This window comes from Rhinoderma darwinii, chromosome 13 (assembly GCF_050947455.1).
Source record: "Rhinoderma darwinii isolate aRhiDar2 chromosome 13, aRhiDar2.hap1, whole genome shotgun sequence".
NCBI classification, from domain to species: Eukaryota; Metazoa; Chordata; class Amphibia; order Anura; family Rhinodermatidae; genus Rhinoderma; species Rhinoderma darwinii.
Window position 1 is genome coordinate 65977803 of NC_134699.1, and position 19580 is coordinate 65997382.

Here is a 19580-nt window from a genome sequence, read left to right on the forward strand (position 1 = left end):
ATTACTGCCCCCTGTATACAAGAATATAACTACTATAATAGTGTCCCCTATGTACAAGAATATAACTACTATAATACTGCCCCTATATACAAGAATATAACTACTATAATACTGCTCCTATATACAAGAATATACCTACTATAATACTGCTCCTATACACAAGGATATAACTACTATAATACTGCTCCTATATACAAGAATATAACTAATATAATACTACTCCTATATACAAGAATATAACTACTATAATACTGCCCCTATATACAAGAATATCACTACTATAATACTGCCCCTATATATATATATATAAGAATATAACTACTATAATACTGCCTTTATATATAAGAATATAACTACTATAATACTGCCCCTATATACAAGAATATAACTACTATAATACTGCCCCTATATACAAGAATATAACTATTATAATACTGCCCCTATATAAAAGAATATAACTACTATAATACTGCTCCTATATACAAGAATATAACTACTATAATACTGCCCACTATATACAAGAATATAACTACTATAATACTGCCCCTATATACAAGAATATAACTACTTTGATACTGCCCCTATATACAAGAATATAACTACTATAATAGTGTCCCCTATGTACAAGAATATAACTACTATAATACTGTCCCCTATGTTCAAGAATATACCTACTATAATACTGCCCCTATATGCAAGAATATAACTACTATAATACTGCCCCTATATACAAGAATATAACTACTATAATACTGCTCCTATATACAAGAATATAACTACTATAATACTGCCCCCTATATACAAGAATATAACTACTATAATACTGCCTACTATATACAAGAATATAACTACTATAATACTGCCTCCTTTATACAAGAATATAACTACTATAATACTGCTCCCTATATACAAGAATATAACTACTATAATACTGCCGCCTAAATACAAGAATATAACTACTATAATACTGCCTCCTATATACAAGAATATAACTACTATAATACTGCCTCCTATATACAAGAATATAACTACTATAATACTGCTCCCTATATACAAGAATATAACTACTATAATACTGCCTCCTATATACAAGAATATAACTACTATAATACTGCTCCTATATACAAGAATATAACTACTATAATACTGCCCCTATGTACAAGAATATAACTACTATAATACTGCCCTTATGTACAAGAATATAACTACTATAATACAGCCCCTATGTACAATAATATAATTACTATAATACTGCCTCCTATATACAAGAATATAACTACTATAATACTGCTCCTATATACAAGAATATAACTACTATAATACTGCCCCCTATATACAAGAATATAACTACTATAATACTGCCCCCTATATACAAGAATATAACTACTATAATACTGCCCCCCTATATGCAAGAATATAACTACTATTATATGGCCCCCTATGACCAATCATGTGGATCAGAACTGATATGTTTAAACCAGACTTTAACCAGTGTTTCAGTGACATATTTTTTATTTAATAGTGAGGTATACAGACAAATCCCTTCACAATCAAAATCCAGCCACATCTGTATTGTAACTTACATCATTATTTTCAAAGATGAGAAGACGGAATAACAGTTGATGTGTCAGAAACCTCACGGTGACCCACTAAGAAGATGTACCGTGGTGTAAATTCAAAGGATGTTGTCCAGCAGACTCAGTCGGTGCTCACAAATCATCTCCAAGCATCCATCAAATACATGACAGGTGCAGCCTTAGATGTCACCAGCTCTATTCTACTTTCCGAAGAGACAATTCAGAGAAATTCCTCTCGTTTAATTGTCTTATTTCTCTGAGAAAATAAAGTTGAGTTTGTTCGGTTCCTGAAACAATATGATTAAATTTTAATTTGCACCCTTAACTGGCCCTTTGAGAGTCGTGGAGAGTGTAAGCAATTCTTATTGTCTTCTTCCATTTGATGTCTAATTTAAGATACAAGATGCAACGTATAGAGGTTGTCTAAATTTATAATGTCCAGAAAATGGAACCATCAATGATGCCATGGACCAAGGGTTTCCCACTCTCAGAAAAACACTTAACCCCAAGTATTTTTGTAGCTCAAAATGGTAAAAACAAACCTTGGGCCAGAATTAAGTGCGGTGGTTTCTCTTGCACCTCACCTATAATTTCCATATTTTGTGACCTAAGTTTAATTTCAGAAAATAGTCCATACTCAACCACAACTAAAATTCACGTAAATCCCGTCATTTCTGAGGACCGTGATGCCATAATACCCAAGGCCATTGGTTGATGCCAGAAATTGGACTGGTCATTTGTCGAGGACAAATGGTTAACTGTAAAAATGTTGTCTTCATATCATTGACCCGTTCTTGCAAATTACATAAGGGTTCATGTGGCTCGGAAACAACCTTCGTGCATTACGAGTCCTTTTAGGCTGAACCAACATTCAAGGACATGGAACCGAACAATTTTTGGACTCTATGTGGCTGTTATGGGGCCCTTGAACATTTGGGGCCCAGTCCTGGTTGATCCATCTCCTTTTCTATTAGGTGCCTATACAGGGTTCTTCTCTCCCAAAGAATTACATTTTTAGCAAATAAGGTATGGGCAATTGGCCCAAGGGTTGGGGAAAGGGAGTAGAGGGGAAATAAACGTCAGCAGGTTCTTCTCTCCTTGAGGGAATTTCCGGGCCCCAGTTTGATATTTGCTATGGGGCCCCTTATCTTTTGTGTAGGTGACTGATATCATGAGCTCCAAATGAAGTTACAAGACGATAGGTCAAGTCCTCATGAACATTCTATGGGTCAATTCTCTTCTAGGCATATGATGAACATCAACAGTCAGAAGAGGATCAGTAACAACCTGCTAATTTACAGAACATTGTCCTGCTTTACCATATCTTAACTATATGAGTCTTGTGCCACGTTATCGTAGTTTAAAGAAATAGGCCTGTGTCCCCATGACAACATTTCCTTACATATGCTCTGGCATATCAGTGTTATCTTAGGGCCACTGGCACTCAGGGCAACCAATCCGATCCCTTTTCCTTTTCTTGTCTGTGGAAGAAAAATGAAAGCTACGTGGAGATCCAGTGATCCTATGATAATACTACGTGGCCAGAACACATGATCAGGAATTATTATCATAAGGATACACTTTAACCTCTGATAACTTCGAACAGCAAAACTATATTTGTAGGGGGGGGGGGGAATTACATTTTTAAACTATTTAATGGTTGTTCATATTGTTCTTGTAAAGCCCTTTTAACTTTCTATACATCATCTTTAATTGAAATTCTCGAAAAATGCTCTAATATAAACCCCCTCGTCACTGCCTTGTCATCTAAACTATACAAATACAGTTCTTTTTGTTGAAACTTTTGTCTTGTTCTGCATTATATAGCGTCTGTGTGTTGTGATCACCACGGGTAAGAGGCCTGACATGGGTAATTATGACAAGCTGTAATAAAGAGCCGCATTGTGATATAAAGGTAATAAAGTGAGAGCCCACTCATCTAACACCCATCGGAACAGCACCGAAGGCTGAAAAATTAGAGGAGGGGGATCGTAGAATAGGCGGAACGTTTCTTACCAGCACAGCTTCTGCAGCAGGGGAGAATTCTGCAAAAACTTTGTGACGGTCTCATAATTGGTCACATTTTATCGAATAAACTTTGTCATTACATTTTCGGGTTCATATTGTAAAGTCTGTGAATCTGGATCTAGGACTTGGCCACAAGTTTCATTCAAAAACGACAGACACGCTTCCCATGGATGCAATGAAGATATAACGATACTCATAGTAATGAGTGTCACCCAGTAGTCATAACTTAAAGGGATCTTCCACAGGGCCCTATAGATGGTAGCCACCGAGGCAGGATCAATCGCTGATGATAATCATGTATCTTATTAGTCTTATCATTATATTCCTGTTTTTATCTGTCCTCCCACAATTCTATGCTTTACAGCAGTTTTAAACAGGACCTGTCACTGGGTCATATAAGTTGAACTGGTTTACTGATCTGAATAGCGCTGTCTCTCTGATTCCAGCGCTGTTTTTCTTTTTTTCCTGGACACCCCCATTCCAGAGATATGGCCCACTGTTGTGTTGACTCCCTCTAAGCTACTTTGCTGTAGTTAGCCAACGGGGTGGAGCTAGCTTCCCTGCCTCTGATGCTGACCAATCAGCGCAAGGCAGCTCGAGGTTAGTTTATGCCCTGTTGGCCAACTACAGCAAATTAGTATAGAGGGAGCCCACACAACAGTGGGCCATATCTCTGGAATGGAGGTGTCCAGGAAAAAAGTAAAACAGCGCTGGAAGCGGGAGACAGCGCTATTTAGGTCAGTAAACCGGTACAACTTATATGACCTAGTAACAGGTCCTCTTTAAACACTGTATTTATAGGCGGGGCTTATAGTCAAATTCATTCCTGGCTAGGACTATGGTGAAGAAAATGGAGATGCAAGCAGGAGAAATGTGAAAGCCACGGAGCCGGATTTATAGGAGACCAAAATAAGGAAGCTAAATTCCATATTGACCCCTTAAAGGAGATAACCTCTCAAAGGCATTGTTGGTAAATTTCTAGGATATCCCACTAGCATCCAATCAGTGGGGGGGGGGGGTCTGACCGATGTGACCGCTGCTAATTGCTAGAATAAAGTGGCAGCGGTGCTAAGAAACCACCATGACATTTCGTTCTGTTGGCTCTGCTTGACTTTCTTGGGGCAGCCAACTGGTTGGTCATTGCCTATAATGGACCAACCATGTGGCAGAGAAAGCACTTCAGGTAAGACAAATGCACTGCATTATATCTGGTGCAGGATCTAAGACTGTGGGCCTGGACACAAGAATTCAATGAACACCATAGAAAGAATTCATGTGTCATGCTCCGCCCCTTCAGACCCAGCCCTAGATATAATACAGTGTATATTTTGCCTGCAGTGTTCTTTTAAGACGTGACACAAGATAGGCTTTTATTTCTTGGTATTTTTTTTATGAAATGCTCTAATTTAGAAATCAAAGCAGAAATAAATATCAAAGAATGATTCGGCCATTTTTTTTAAAAAGCTTCAGCTCTTATTAGAGGCCTGTCCTAGTGGGAGCTTAGGAAGCAGCTAATCAAGAACCAAATAAGATCAATGGGAGACTTACAGTACTTCTTCCACTAACGGGACAGGCCAGACACTACTAAAGATCATAAAGGGTCATCAGTGTTAGCGGAGCTCAGTGAGCATCGACATATTTTTAAAAAAACAATGTACTCCTGCACTTATCCTCCTAAATCCGGCCGAAGATATAAATTTGTGACGAGCCATGAATTTATGACAGCGCCTTAAGATCTATGAGAGGCCGGATAAGCTCAGTCTTGCCCGGGTCGCTGCTTCTCCTTGATCCACATAATCTCTTTATATAACCAGGTCATTCATCCTGGGCTTTGTGTGTCTCTCTTCAGATGTTGTAATTACAGAAAGTATTCGCCACTGTTAGTCCTGTGCATTAAAGGCAGATCACTATGTCCGGCAGCCCTATAGAAAATGAATGCACATTACCGCTCCATTCACACAGGGCACTCGGGGGACCCCATTCTCGGGATCGGTAGGGAGCCCGACCGATCAGACATTTATCACCCATACTGTACATAAGTGACTGTTGATGATTATGAGAAAACCCTTTTAAAAGGAAGGTATTATCTGAAAATTACATATTATAACTCCATCACCTTCTGAATATTGTAATAATCCCATTATCTCTCTAGTCTATAGGCTAAAATCGAATTAATGTAACTACAATTAAATTTGACATTCCCTTTAAATTAAAGTAAAAAGATGTATAACGTTTTTATTATTTATTTTTTGTATTTATTTATTATTTGTATTATTTATTTAATATTTGTTTTAATATAACATTAAAATTATCACTATTACTACAAGATTATTATTACTATTATTATATTACTATTGTTACTACATTATTATTATTATTATTACTATTATTATATTACTATTATATTACTATTGTTACTACATTATTATTATTATTATTACTATTATTATATTACTATTATATTACTATTGTTACTACATTATTATTATTATTATTACTATTATTATATTACTATTATATTACTATTGTTACTACATTATTATTATTATTTGTATTATTGATTTTCATCATTTGTATTATTTATTTAATATTTTTTTTAATTAGTATTTTTATACTTACTATTATTACTACTATTATTATTACTTTTATTATTATTACATTACTATTATTACTATTATTTGCAATTACCTTACATATTAAATACATAAATCTCTCCACATTTTCAAAAATATTTTATGATTCTCCAGCTAGTTTTACTCCGCCTGACAAACATGTCAAAAATCTATATAGGTGTCATATTGACCCAACAGACGATGCCTAAAGAGCTGTTTTCCTGAGAAATAGAAGTCAACTTTTCTGTTTTTAGACAGAAATGTCAAAACTATCATCTTAATTTCAGAAGGATGTTCAATTGTAGGAAGAACATCCAGTGAAGTGAAATGATTACGAGGATATTTCAAGCGACCTCTATGGAAGAAAACAAAGGACAAATTATGGTTCCTGGTAACATGTCACCAGTTCTATATTATTGATTCTACAGACCGCTGCACGCATATTTGAATACATGAGACTTTTCTTAAAGGGGATGTCCACATTTCGAAACAGCGGTCACCAAAGATGAAATGTACCCTTGAATGATGGATGGTATTCAGCCAATACAGTTCCCAGTTTGATGAACCCTCATCTCAGTAGCTTCCTCCATGGCCTGCTTGGGTCAGCTTCAGGACATATAAAGTGCCTTTCCCAGCCTTGGACATCATTTTCTCCATCTTCTCTTCTGCTTAACCTCCGGCCTTTGTCGGTCTCCCCTCTCACTCTAAACCTTTTCATTTCTCTTTTCAGGGTTATCATTTGGCCCTTTCCACGTCTCCTCTCAGATTCCTCTTTTCATCCTCTCTGCTTATCCTCTCAGACTCTTCCTCAGAACCTCTTGACTTTTCCTTTTAGACTCATTCTCCGTACTTCTCCACTTCTCCTTTCACACTCATCTTCGTAATCTCTGTGCATCTACTTTAAGACTACTCCTCACAACTTTGCCATTTTACCCTTCAGACATCTCTCAAAAAAAAACCCTCCATAAAACATCTCCAAGTCTCCTTTTATACTCTTCCTTAAAATATTTCCACTTCACCTTTTAGATTCCTTCTCAAAACTTCTCCACTCCTCCAGAGGCGTAACTAGAAGCTCCTGGGCCACAATGGAAATCTGTAACTGGGCCCCAGTGCCATTTATAATACTGATAACTTCCTATGAGTCAGAGGAGTCATTGAGCCCCCTAAGGCTGTGTTCACACTGAGTTTTTTGCAGGCGGAATTTCTGCCTCAAAATTCAGTTTGGAAGTTTGACTTTAGACTCCTACTCATACTGTTTTTACTTCCCATTAAAGGAATATTCCCAAAATCCCATTCTAGGTTCAGTATCCCCCACTGCAAAAATGAAAAAACTTGCCGATTATAAGTAACTATCTGGAGTCAATGGTGGCGAGATTTCAACTCCCAAAAATCCCCATCTTCCAAGTTGGTTTGTACCTTGTTGCCCTGGGATCTGTCCGCCCGTAGTTCTGTTTGCCATGGCCGAGCATGCGTGCTTGATAACCGCTATTCTTCTATGCGGATATCCTTTTCTTTATGTATAGGGAGATGGCGCATGCGCACCGTGCACCAGCAGCTGTAACAGTAGAAACAGCTCCTTGCCGCTCTGTGTGCACCGCCCTTTGCACTGTAAGCGCTGCCCACTTGGAGGCATAGCCAACGTCGGAAATGCACAGGGTTTCCAGGGAGCTGGTAGGAGCAGCAAGGGGCTTGTGGGAAATGTAGTTTCACAAAAGCAAACACTGGTCACATGACCATGGGTGAAAGACCGCCCACATCACGCTACGGAGACAGAAAGAGACACGAAGGAGCGGATCGCAGAAAAAGTGGAAGCAAACCAGAGGGTGAGTATCTGATAGCATGTTTGGGTTGATTTATGTAGACTTATAGGCTTTGCAGTTTTTTCTTTAAAAAAAATAATTAGATTCTGGGTTAACCCCTTTAAGCAATCACTTTGCGAACAGTGGGGGTGCAACTGTCGGGACCCCCATTGATCCTGAGAATGAAGGGGCCGCAGCACTGCTTTAGCACCGTGTCTTCTTCTCCGTTTCTCCCTTCGCAGCGGCTCCGGGCCAGGGAACTGCAGCACATCTCCACTTTGAAGGGGATACAGCACTTAACCAGCAATGGGTCCCCTTCATTCTCAAGGCCCAGCGATATGTCATCATAGTTTGTGATGTGAATAACCCTTTAAACCCCCTCCGTTACTAGTTGCCTCATGCTCGGTTCACCAACTGCTCCAGGACCTTCCTTTTCAACAAATCACTCCTGTCCACCTCTTTTGCTAGATTCAAAATTTGGGAGTATTTTATAGAGATATCAAAGTATCTGAATTTCCAGAATTTTCCAAATTTATGAGAACTGCAAATAATTTACATTTCAATATAATAAAAATAAAAATGACTAATCGTACATTAAACCTATCTATCTCTTTATATTAACACCCCCTATGTCCTTATCAACCAGTGGTAAATCACATCTGCTTTAATTCGGCATTAATAATAGATACATTTTAATTGGAAATCCCCTCAGATTTTATTAAAAAGCTTTATCTTACATTATCTAGAAAACAAAAAGTTTACTGCCCTTTGATCCTACATGAGTCCGGCCCTCAATTATAGACATACACTACCGTTCAAAAGTTTAGGGTCACTTAGAAATCTCCTTATTTTTGAATTTAAAGCACAGTTTTTTTCAATGAAGATAACATTAAATGAATCAGAAATACACTCTATACATTGTTAATGTGCTAAATGACTATTCTAGCTGCAAACGTCTGGTTTTTAATGCAATATCTACATAGGTGTATAGAGGCCCATTTCCAGCAACCATCACTCCAGTGTTCTAATGGTACATTGTGTTTGCTAACTGTGTTAGAAGGCTAATGGATGATTAGAAAACACTTGAAAACCTTTGTGCAATTATGTTAGCACCGCTGTAAACAGTTTTGCTGTTTAGAGGAGCTATAAAACTGACCTTCCTTTGAGCTAGTTGAGAATCTGGAGCATTACATTTGTGGGTTCGATTAAACTCTCCAAATGGCTAGAAAAAAAAAGAGCTTTCATGTGAAACTCGACAGTCTATTCTTGTTCTTAGAAATTAAGGCTATTCCATGCGAGAAATTGCCAAGAAACTGAAGATTTCCTACAACGGTGTGTACTACTCCCTTCAGAGGACAGCACAAACAGGCTCTAACCAGAGTATAAAGAGAAGTGGGAGGCCCCGCTGCACAACTGAGCAACAAGACAAGTACATTAGAGTCTCTAGTTTGAGAAATAGACGCCTCACAGGTCCTCAACTGGCAGCTTCATTAAATAGTACCCGCAAAACGCCAGTGTCAACGTCTACAGTGAAGAGGCGACTCCGGGATGCTGGCCTTCAGGGCAGAGTGGCAAAGAAAAAGCCATATCTGAGACTGGCTAATAAAAGGAAAAGATTAATATGGGCAAAAGCACACAGACATTGGACAGAGGAAGATTGGAAAAAAGTGTTATGGACAGACGAATGGAAGTTTGAGGTGTTTGGATCACACAGAAGAACATTTGTGAGACGCAGAACAACTGAAAAGATGCTGGAAGAGTGCCTGACGCCATCTGTCAAGCATGGTGGAGGTCATGTGATGGTCTGCGGTTGCTTTGGTGCTGGTAAAGTGGGAGATTTGTACAAGGTAAAAGGGATTTTGAATAAGGAAGGCTATCACTCCATTTTGCAACGCCATGCCATACCCTGTGGACAGCGCTTGATTGGAGCCAATTTCATCCTACAACAGGACAATGACCCAAAGCACACCTCCAAATTATGCAAGAACTATTTAGGGAAGAAGCCGGCAGCTGGTATTCTATCTGTAATGGAGTGGCCAGCGCAGTCACCAGATCTCAACCCCATAGAGCTGTTGTGGGAGCAGCTTGACCGTATGGTACGCAAGAAGTGCCCATCAAGCCAATCCAACTTGTGGGAGGGGCTTCTGGAAGCATGGGGTGAAATTTCTCCCGATTACCTAAGCAAATTAACAGCTAGAATGCCAAAGGTCTGCAATGCTGTAATTGCTGCAAATGGAGCATTCCAAGACGAAAGCAAAGTTTGAAGGAGAAAATTATTATTTCAAATAAAAATCATTATTTCTAACCTTGTCAATGTCTTGACTATATTTTCTAGTCATTTTGCAACTCATTTGATAAACACAAAATTGTCTGGGTGACCCCCAAACTTTTGAACGGTAGTGTACGTTGGCATGGGCACAATCTTAAATTCAGCAACTGGCACCCGACATGCTTTGCAAAGGAATTGTATTGCCATATAATTAATATGTTGTGGAGGTGGCAATTTCTAATAAATGTTTGTTTTGTGATTCATCGGAACATTAGCACCTGCGGGCGCACACCTCTGCATTCTGCGCACAAAAAGCATGCACACCAGAAGGCAATGACTCACCTTACCAGAAACCGCAGGTAAGCTCCTATTTCAAAGAGTAATGTGTTATATATTAAGGTAATCTGTCAAAAATACATTTATTTGACCCTTCCTTGGAAGCCCTATAATCGAGGCCAAAAATATATATTTAAAAAATATCGATAAAATAATTATTTCTACACTAATCTCTCTGGTGGGAGGAAAGTTAATGAAGAATTGTTTGAATATTTTCCTACTGAGATGAAGAGAATTAAAACTATAAAAGACTATGAAATAATAAATGACACAAAGCTTCGAACAACACGTTTAGATTTTTTGAGAGCAGGCCCCATGGGGTGTTTCAAAGAAACACTAAAAAGGCAAGTCCATTATTCTTATATTATTTCATGTACGGGATTATCTGATGAAGATAACCCCTTTCCAATTGCCATATTAGGGTATATGGACGTCATAGAGGGGGTCCATGGTCAATTCAAAGCTCTCGCTTTGGTGAACCCGGCCCATCCATATAATAAGTACAATACATACATGGTCATGATACATGGTCATATGGCATGTAATACTACAGGTCATTACATACTATGGCCAGACGTGGCTTCCCCCAGCGATAACAGCTAACCGCCAGGGGTTAGAGAAGCCAGACCCACTGTGATCAGCAATATAAGAAACTGTAGTCTTCATGAGACAAACCCTTTAAAGAGGCTCTGTCACCACATTATAAGTGGCCGATATTGTACATGTGATCGGCGCTGTAATGTAGATGACAGCAGTGCTTTTTATTTAGAAAAATTATCATTTTTGATGGAGTTAGGACCTATTTTATTTATGCTAATGACTTTCTTGAAGGGAAGGTGTCATGAAATTAATAACATTTTTTATCATATTGCTTTTAGTATGATAAAAAAATAAAATGTATTTATTTGTGTTTGTGTGTTCTACTTTTTTTTAATTTTTACCGCTCTATGGGGGCTGCCATTTTTTTTTCATCTCTGTATCTGTCCATTAACGACACATACAGAGATGGAATCCGGCACATACAACCCCACAGAGAATGCGACCGGGAGCCGTTCCATTCACTATAGCCTACGCCGTCTGTGTGGGAACGGCGCATGCGCCGCTCCCACACAGACCAAAAGGAAGGTCTTTGGCAGAGCGAAATCCGGCGCCATTTTCATGTGGACAGGAAGCCACGGACGGACAATAAGATGACGACTTCCGGCCGCGGCTTCCGGCCATATGTTCAAGGAAGCGAAGGCACAAGGAATAGGAGCGGAGGTGGCAGGAGCAAGTAATTTATGTTAGTGTATGTGAAGTGTGTATTATGTTCGTGTATGTTCGTGTTATACTGTCAGCTGAGCACTGTATCTAATCCTCCTACACTGTGCAGTTGCTCAGAAAATGGCGGCACACAGTGAAGGAGGTTTGACGATTCAAACCCCCTCCTTCTCATGGCACTAGCCAGGATAAAGGAGGGGGGATTGTGTGAGGACACTAGAGCGAGTGTGTCTACCATATATTTGCAGCATAAAGCAATGAGGGTGCTTTACCACATTGACCATGCTGCAATTTTGGGAAGTGCTCCCTCTAGTGCCCAGCACATGGAAATGTTATAAATTATAATCTAATTTATAATATTTCCTGACTTTTTGACCAAGTGGGCATTGTGGAGAGAAGTGTATGACGCTGACCAATCAGCGTCATACACTTCTCCCCATTCATTTACTCTGCACATAGGGATCTTTCTAGATCATGATGTGCAGCTACATACACACACATTAACGTTACTCAAGTGTCCTGACAGTGAATAGACATCACCTCCAGCCAGGAAGTGATGTCTATTCCCAATCCCGACACTTTGGTGACGTTTGTGTGGGATTTACAGCACAGTAAGAGTAATCTCGCGAGATCACGCTTGCTGTGCTGTAAGTCCCACACAAACGTTACCGAAGTGTCGGGATTGTGAATAGACATCGCGTCCTGGCTGGAAGCGACGTCTCTTCACTCTCAAGACACTTCAGTAACGTTAATGTGTGTGTATGTGACTGCACAGCATGATCTAGAAAGATCACTATGTGCAATAGGTCATAACTCTGTCAAAATTAATTGTTTTTCTAAATAAAAAACTGCTGTTATGTACATTATAAGCGCCGATCACATTATCTAGAAGATAGGGCACTTATAATCTGGTGAAAGAGCCTCTTTAAGTCAGAAAAATTGCCCCAAATGCTTTTTTCAGGGCCTGGATGTTCAGGTTTTTTTTCATGGCATTAAACATAGAGAAGGCAAGTCTCAACCCTCTTGTGAAAAAGAGTCCTCAAGGCAGCATTAAAGTGTCACATGACTGTTTTTTTGTTGTTGTGATTGGCTGAGAGGGTTCTTCCTGTTTCTAAAAAACCCTGAAATCATAACTAGCTCATTCGGGCTCCCAAATTGGTACTTTAGGGGGTCAATTAGTAGATCCAGTATTGCCTCCTAGTTAAAGGGGTTGTCCACTACTGGACAACTGAAGACCTATTCACCGAATAGTTCATCAGTACATGATCTGTGGGGGTCCGATACCCAGACCCTGCAACATTAAGCCGCTCCAGCTGCCTCTGAACACCGGACTTACATGCCGGAAGCAATTGGTTCCGGACACTGAATAGCGGCCGAGATGCAGTACTGTATTCAAGTGAATAGAAGCAGAGCTGCAGTTCGGCAGCATGGCCGCTATGCTATGTACGGAGCCAATTGCTTCCAGCTACATACATAACATTATGTGCCATAACATCCAGTGACCGGAGGCAGCTGGAGTGGCTTAATGGTGCGGGGTCCAGGTGTTGGACCCGCACCGATGATATACTGATGACCTATCTGGTGGATAGGTCATCTGCTGTTCATAGTGGACAAACCCTTTAAGGTTTGTTATATATTACACAGACCCATAATATGACCTTAATGTTTCCTTTAAGAAAGTACAAGACACGTAGTAAGGACAAGGAGTATTCTTCACCAATTTGTGTAAGAACACGCTAGGCTGCTCATACAAGAAGTTGCCTATAATTCCCAATTTTGAAACGATTTTCACAATTTCAGATACTCAACAGGTATGTGCCGAAAAGAAGAATGTTTTTTTTGTTCGTTGCTTGTTTTTCAATGTCTGATATTTCATTTTTATTAAATATACATTCACCTCACATAAGTTGTAAGCAAATATTTTATACCAACAAAAACAACCATAGAGGACACCATTTGATGGATAATTTATCTATTGTGCCATAGTCATACTTTTCCAGCTGACCTTCATTTATCTATAAAAATATACAATAAAATTCTGTTAATACAGTACCTGATGATCCAGAATTACTGATGGTCTGGCATCTCCCTGAAACACCAAAAAAGCAAAAAAAAAGGTCACTGAAGTCGCCCATTGGTGAAAAAATATCTGGTCTATTGAGATGAGCAAATTAGTGGCTAGATCAGAAGTCATTTTTCGATCTTCCTGCCCTTTGGCAAACATTGGATAAATCAGTTTACCATGTCTGTGATGCCCTTGCGAATTTAAGCAAAAACTTGGTTTACATCTCAACCTACCGAATGGCCCTCTATGTGTCCCTAGAAATTAGCCTTTCAGAAGAGCAGAGAGGTCTAAAAAACTTGGTGTACATCTGAATGGTCCTTGAGGTTAAAATTTGGAAGCCAAATTGTAGCATGCGCTCTCTATGTGTCCCTAGAAATGAGCCAATCAGAAGAGCAGATTGGTCTCACATGAGAAACCCTAGACATGTTACGTGAGCACTCTCTGAAACATATGGAGTGGACTTTTTTTCTGCCTTCCTGTTGCCAATTCGGGGCTTTTGGATAGATAAAATGTCACCCACTAGCCCAAACTTATAAGGTCATCTTAATTTAAAGTGGGTCAGGTTAGATATGTACATAAGATCTACATTCAGTATAAAATAAAAAAATAAAAAACGTTAAATTTATTTTAGCTGTGAATTTTATTTTGTTTGGAATATCTTTGCAAAATGCAGCAAATTTCCGAGCGTTAGAAGGAATTATTTTTGTTTCTGCTACTGTTTTCTTATATTTGGAGCCCAGCAGGAAGAGTAACCTGGCCTCAGGTGTCAACCTAACCTCAAATCATTATTGGTTGTCCCAGTTTACAATTTTGAAAATGGAAGACTCTTAACTAGTTCTCTTCACTTGCTATCACATATGGTCAACAAATGAGATGACCCGCAGTTGGGATCATCTACCCCGGAGCTAAAGAATATGAGAGAATGGGTCATTACTCATCGGGACACATCGTAAAATAGACTTCTCCAAGAAGTGTGCTCAGTAGAGGATGACACTAATTGTTGAAGTCCTGAGGGAACGTTGACTATATATCGAGTGAACTTCTGCAGAGGACGGTTGGCTAATTATTGAAAAATCTTTTAATACATTTCTTGGAATTTTTTTTAATTTAACCAAACTAAATTTTTATGTTCTTTTTGTTTTAGTCTTTTGTTGTTTTTACATTTCAATCCTCAATTTATATATCTATTTGCAAAATTTACTGTTTTTCTCAAACAAGAAATAAGAAAACACCAACTAGATATTTAGGTCATTTAAAGTGTACTTAGTGCAGTATGTGAGTACACTCGCTAATTTACATTCCGGTCCCCCGTCACACTGATTCTGAGATTTTCTGAGATTTTTATAGCGCTGGCGGGGGATCGGAAGTCGAGTTGCACAGTCTTCTTTGATCACGATGCGACTCTCCATCACGGGACCAACCCGACTGTAGTCTATGTACTCGCTGTACTACTCCTCCAGCTTGTACGGGGTTGGTCACATGACAAAGGTAAACCTTCTCAATGGCTAAAAGTTACATTTTTATTTAATTTTTCATTGTTTTATTTTTCCTTTGTACCAGAGTCAACAATTATCACCTATCCACAGGATAGGTGGTAATTGTCTGATCGTTGGGACCCCCATTTGATGCGAGAATGGTGGTCCCAAACTTACATGAGGGCAGTTTAGGTTTTTTTTTCTGACTCTCGGACAACTCCTTTAAGCCACACTGTGTCCATGTTGAGTCTGGTGCCTCCACCATCAGCTGTTGCTTCCTATATATAATATCAATGTGTAACGAAACTAATTTGGCATTCAGGACCCATACGACTACATGTAGGAGCTGCCAGATAGGTTGTTTAACAGACATAACTAAGATACCACTGAATATATTTTTAGAAAATTGCAGAAGAGGACAACTCGTGGTCAACATTTACTGGGAATTTTTTGAATATTTCCAAAATATCATGCCCCATCCTATGGAGGGCAGGTTTTGTCCAATCACAAGAGAGAATTCTCCCCCCTCCTGTGCATATTCCTTCTTTTATTTTTTTCCTCCTTCTTCTTGTTGCAGGATAACTTCTCAATGATTTATTGATGTAATACTTTCCGAGTAGACGGCAACAATAAAGCAGTGGATCTAATGAGCTGTATGAAGATTCCTCCAGGCTTCCTGATAGATATGCTGCCGGTATCGGGTGACGATGTAAACGTGTTGTTTCTCAATAATGGCAAAAAGGGACATAAATAGATTAAGAAAAGGAAAATTATGTCTTTCTGCCAAACTCTACAGAAGTCGAAATAAAAAGAAACAAGTAACTAGACACCGGTCAATGTTCTATGTGTCCAATGTTGTCCATCAAAAGTCATTGAACGTATAATTATCACTATTATTTATTTTAAGGCACCATTCATTCCAGGGCGCTGTACATATGAAAAAGAGTTTAAGTTCAGAACATGAGACGATAAAAACAAGTACAACGAACATGAGCCTAATAAATGACAGACTGGTTAAGAAGGAAAGAGGACCCTGACCCAGAGGGCTTACAATCTACAAGGGAAGGTAGAAGGGGACAGAAGGTGAGGGTGGAAGCCGGTTATCCGGTAGAGTAGTGGCAGCAGAGTTGTTGTAGGGTGTAAGATTTTCTGAAGAGGAGCGTTTTCAGGTTGCTTTTGGATAGATAAAATGTCACCCACTAGCCCAAACTTATAAGGTCATCTTAATTTAAAGTGGGTCAGGTTAGATATGTACATAAGATCTACATTCAGTATAAAATAAAAAAATAAAAAACGTTAAATTTATTTTAGCTGTGAATTTTATTTTGTTTGGAATATCTTTGCAAAATGCAGCAAATTTCCGAGCGTTAGAAGGAATTATTTTTGTTTCTGCTACTGTTTTCTTATATTTGGAGCCCAGCAGGAAGAGTAACCTGGCCTCAGGTGTCAACCTAACCTCAAATCATTATTGGTTGTCCCAGTTTACAATTTTGAAAATGGAAGACTCTTAACTAGTTCTCTTCACTTGCTATCACATATGGTCAACAAATGAGATGACCCGCAGTTGGGATCATCTACCCCGGAGCTAAAGAATATGAGAGAATGGGTCATTACTCATCGGGACACATCGTAAAATAGACTTCTCCAAGAAGTGTGCTCAGTAGAGGATGACACTAATTGTTGAAGTCCTGAGGGAACGTTGACTATATATCAAGTGAACTTCTGCAGAGGACGGTTGGCTAATTATTGAAAAATCTTTTAATACATTTCTTGGAATTTTTTTTAATTTAACCAAACTAAATTTTTATGTTCTTTTTGTTTTAGTCTTTTGTTGTTTTTACATTTCAATCCTCAATTTATATATCTATTTGCAAAATTTACTGTTTTTCTCAAACAAGAAATAAGAAAACACCAACTAGATATTTAGGTCATTTAAAGTGTACTTAGTGCAGTATGTGAGTACACTCGCTAATTTACATTCCGGTCCCCCGTCACACTGATTCTGAGATTTTCTGAGATTTTTATAGCGCTGGCGGGGGATCGGAAGTCGAGTTGCACAGTCTTCTTTGATCACGATGCGACTCTCCATCACGGGACCAACCCGACTGTAGTCTATGTACTCGCTGTACTACTCCTCCAGCTTGTACGGGGTTGGTCACATGACAAAGGTAAACCTTCTCAATGGCTAAAAGTTACATTTTTATTTAATTTTTCATTGTTTTATTTTTCCTTTGTACCAGAGTCAACAATTATCACCTATCCACAGGATAGGTGGTAATTGTCTGATCGTTGGGACCCCCATTTGATGCGAGAATGGTGGTCCCAAACTTACATGAGGGCAGTTTAGGTTTTTTTTTCTGACTCTCGGACAACTCCTTTAAGCCACACTGTGTCCATGTTGAGTCTGGTGCCTCCACCATCAGCTGTTGCTTCCTATATATAATATCAATGTGTAACGAAACTAATTTGGCATTCAGGACCCATACGACTACATGTAGGAGCTGCCAGATAGGTTGTTTAACAGACATAACTAAGATACCACTGAATATATTTTTAGAAAATTGCAGAAGAGGACAACTCGTGGTCAACATTTACTGGGAATTTTTTGAATATTTCCAAAATATCATGCCCCATCCTATGGAGGGCAGGTTTTGTCCAATCACAAGAGAGAATTCTCCCCCCTCCTGTGCATATTCCTTCTTTTATTTTTTTCCTCCTTCTTCTTGTTGCAGGATAACTTCTCAATGATTTATTGATGTAATACTTTCCGAGTAGACGGCAACAATAAAGCAGTGGATCTAATGAGCTGTATGAAGATTCCTCCAGGCTTCCTGATAGATATGCTGCCGGTATCGGGTGACGATGTAAACGTGTTGTTTCTCAATAATGGCAAAAAGGGACATAAATAGATTAAGAAAAGGAAAATTATGTCTTTCTGCCAAACTCTACAGAAGTCGAAATAAAAAGAAACAAGTAACTAGACACCGGTCAATGTTCTATGTGTCCAATGTTGTCCATCAAAAGTCATTGAACGTATAATTATCACTATTATTTATTTTAAGGCACCATTCATTCCAGGGCGCTGTACATATGAAAAAGAGTTTAAGTTCAGAACATGAGACGATAAAAACAAGTACAACGAACATGAGCCTAATAAATGACAGACTGGTTAAGAAGGAAAGAGGACCCTGACCCAGAGGGCTTACAATCTACAAGGGAAGGTAGAAGGGGACAGAAGGTGAGGGTGGAAGCCGGTTATCCGGTAGAGTAGTGGCAGCAGAGTTGTTGTAGGGTGTAAGATTTTCTGAAGAGGAGCGTTTTCAGGTTGCTTTTGAAGGTTGGTATGATGGGAGAGAGTTTGATAGCTGGGGTATAGAGATCCAGAGGATGGGCGAAGCACGGGAGAAATCTTGGAGACAAGAAAAGAGGAAAGAAGAAAAAGTTCTTTGGAGCATCAGAAATTACCTGTGGGTAGATTTTGGGAGCTTAGGGCAGAAATGTATAGAGGGGACAGGTTGTGGACAGCCTTGTATGTCATTGTTAATGTTCTGTACTGAATTTGCTGGGCAATGGGTAGACAGTGAAGGGATTGGCAGAGGGGAGAGGCAGAGGTAGAATGAGGGGAGAAGTAGATTAAACGGGCAGGATGTGTGGTTGGCAGGATAGGGCAAAAAGAAAGGTTATCACGAGGCAACGGACTTCTGGGACTGGGGAAAGTGTGGAGCCATTAACTAATTGATAGCTTTGGTAAGGGGGTTGATGGACGATACAGCTGTTAGACACTCAAACTCTGGATAGCAGAGAGGTGACATCTGGGCCAGAGATTTATATTTGTGTGTGGTCATCATAATACTGGTACCGAAAGCCCTGGGATCGATCTATCTATCTATCTATCTATCTATCTATCTATCTATCTCATATCTATCTATCTATCTATCTATCTATCTATCTATCTATCTCATATCTATCTATCTATCTATCTATCTATCTATCTATCTATCTATCTATCTCATATCTATCTATCTATCTATCTATCTATCTATCTATCTATCTCATATCTATCTATCTCATATCTATCTATCTATCTATCTCATATCTATCTATCTCATATCTATCTATCTCATATCTATCTATCTCATATCTATCTATCTATCTATCT

The 19580-nt window shown here is 38.9% G+C and overlaps 1 long non-coding RNA gene across 2 annotated transcripts in view; it reads left to right on the top strand.

Moving 5' to 3' along the window:
• Nucleotides 1–16248, top strand: part of LOC142665949 (uncharacterized) — a 49988-nt gene extending 33740 nt beyond the window's left edge. The window contains exons 1-4 of one of the 2 annotated variants that reach the window (XR_012851608.1): nucleotides 7960–8040; nucleotides 10561–10644; nucleotides 13558–13692; nucleotides 15999–16248. This is a non-coding gene — a long non-coding RNA (uncharacterized LOC142665949). Of the gene's footprint in view, nucleotides 1–7959; nucleotides 8041–10560; nucleotides 10645–13557; nucleotides 13693–15998 lie in introns of those variants that run through there. The other variant, XR_012851607.1, reaches the window with a different exon arrangement.
• Nucleotides 16249–19580: the final 3332 nt, after the last annotated feature.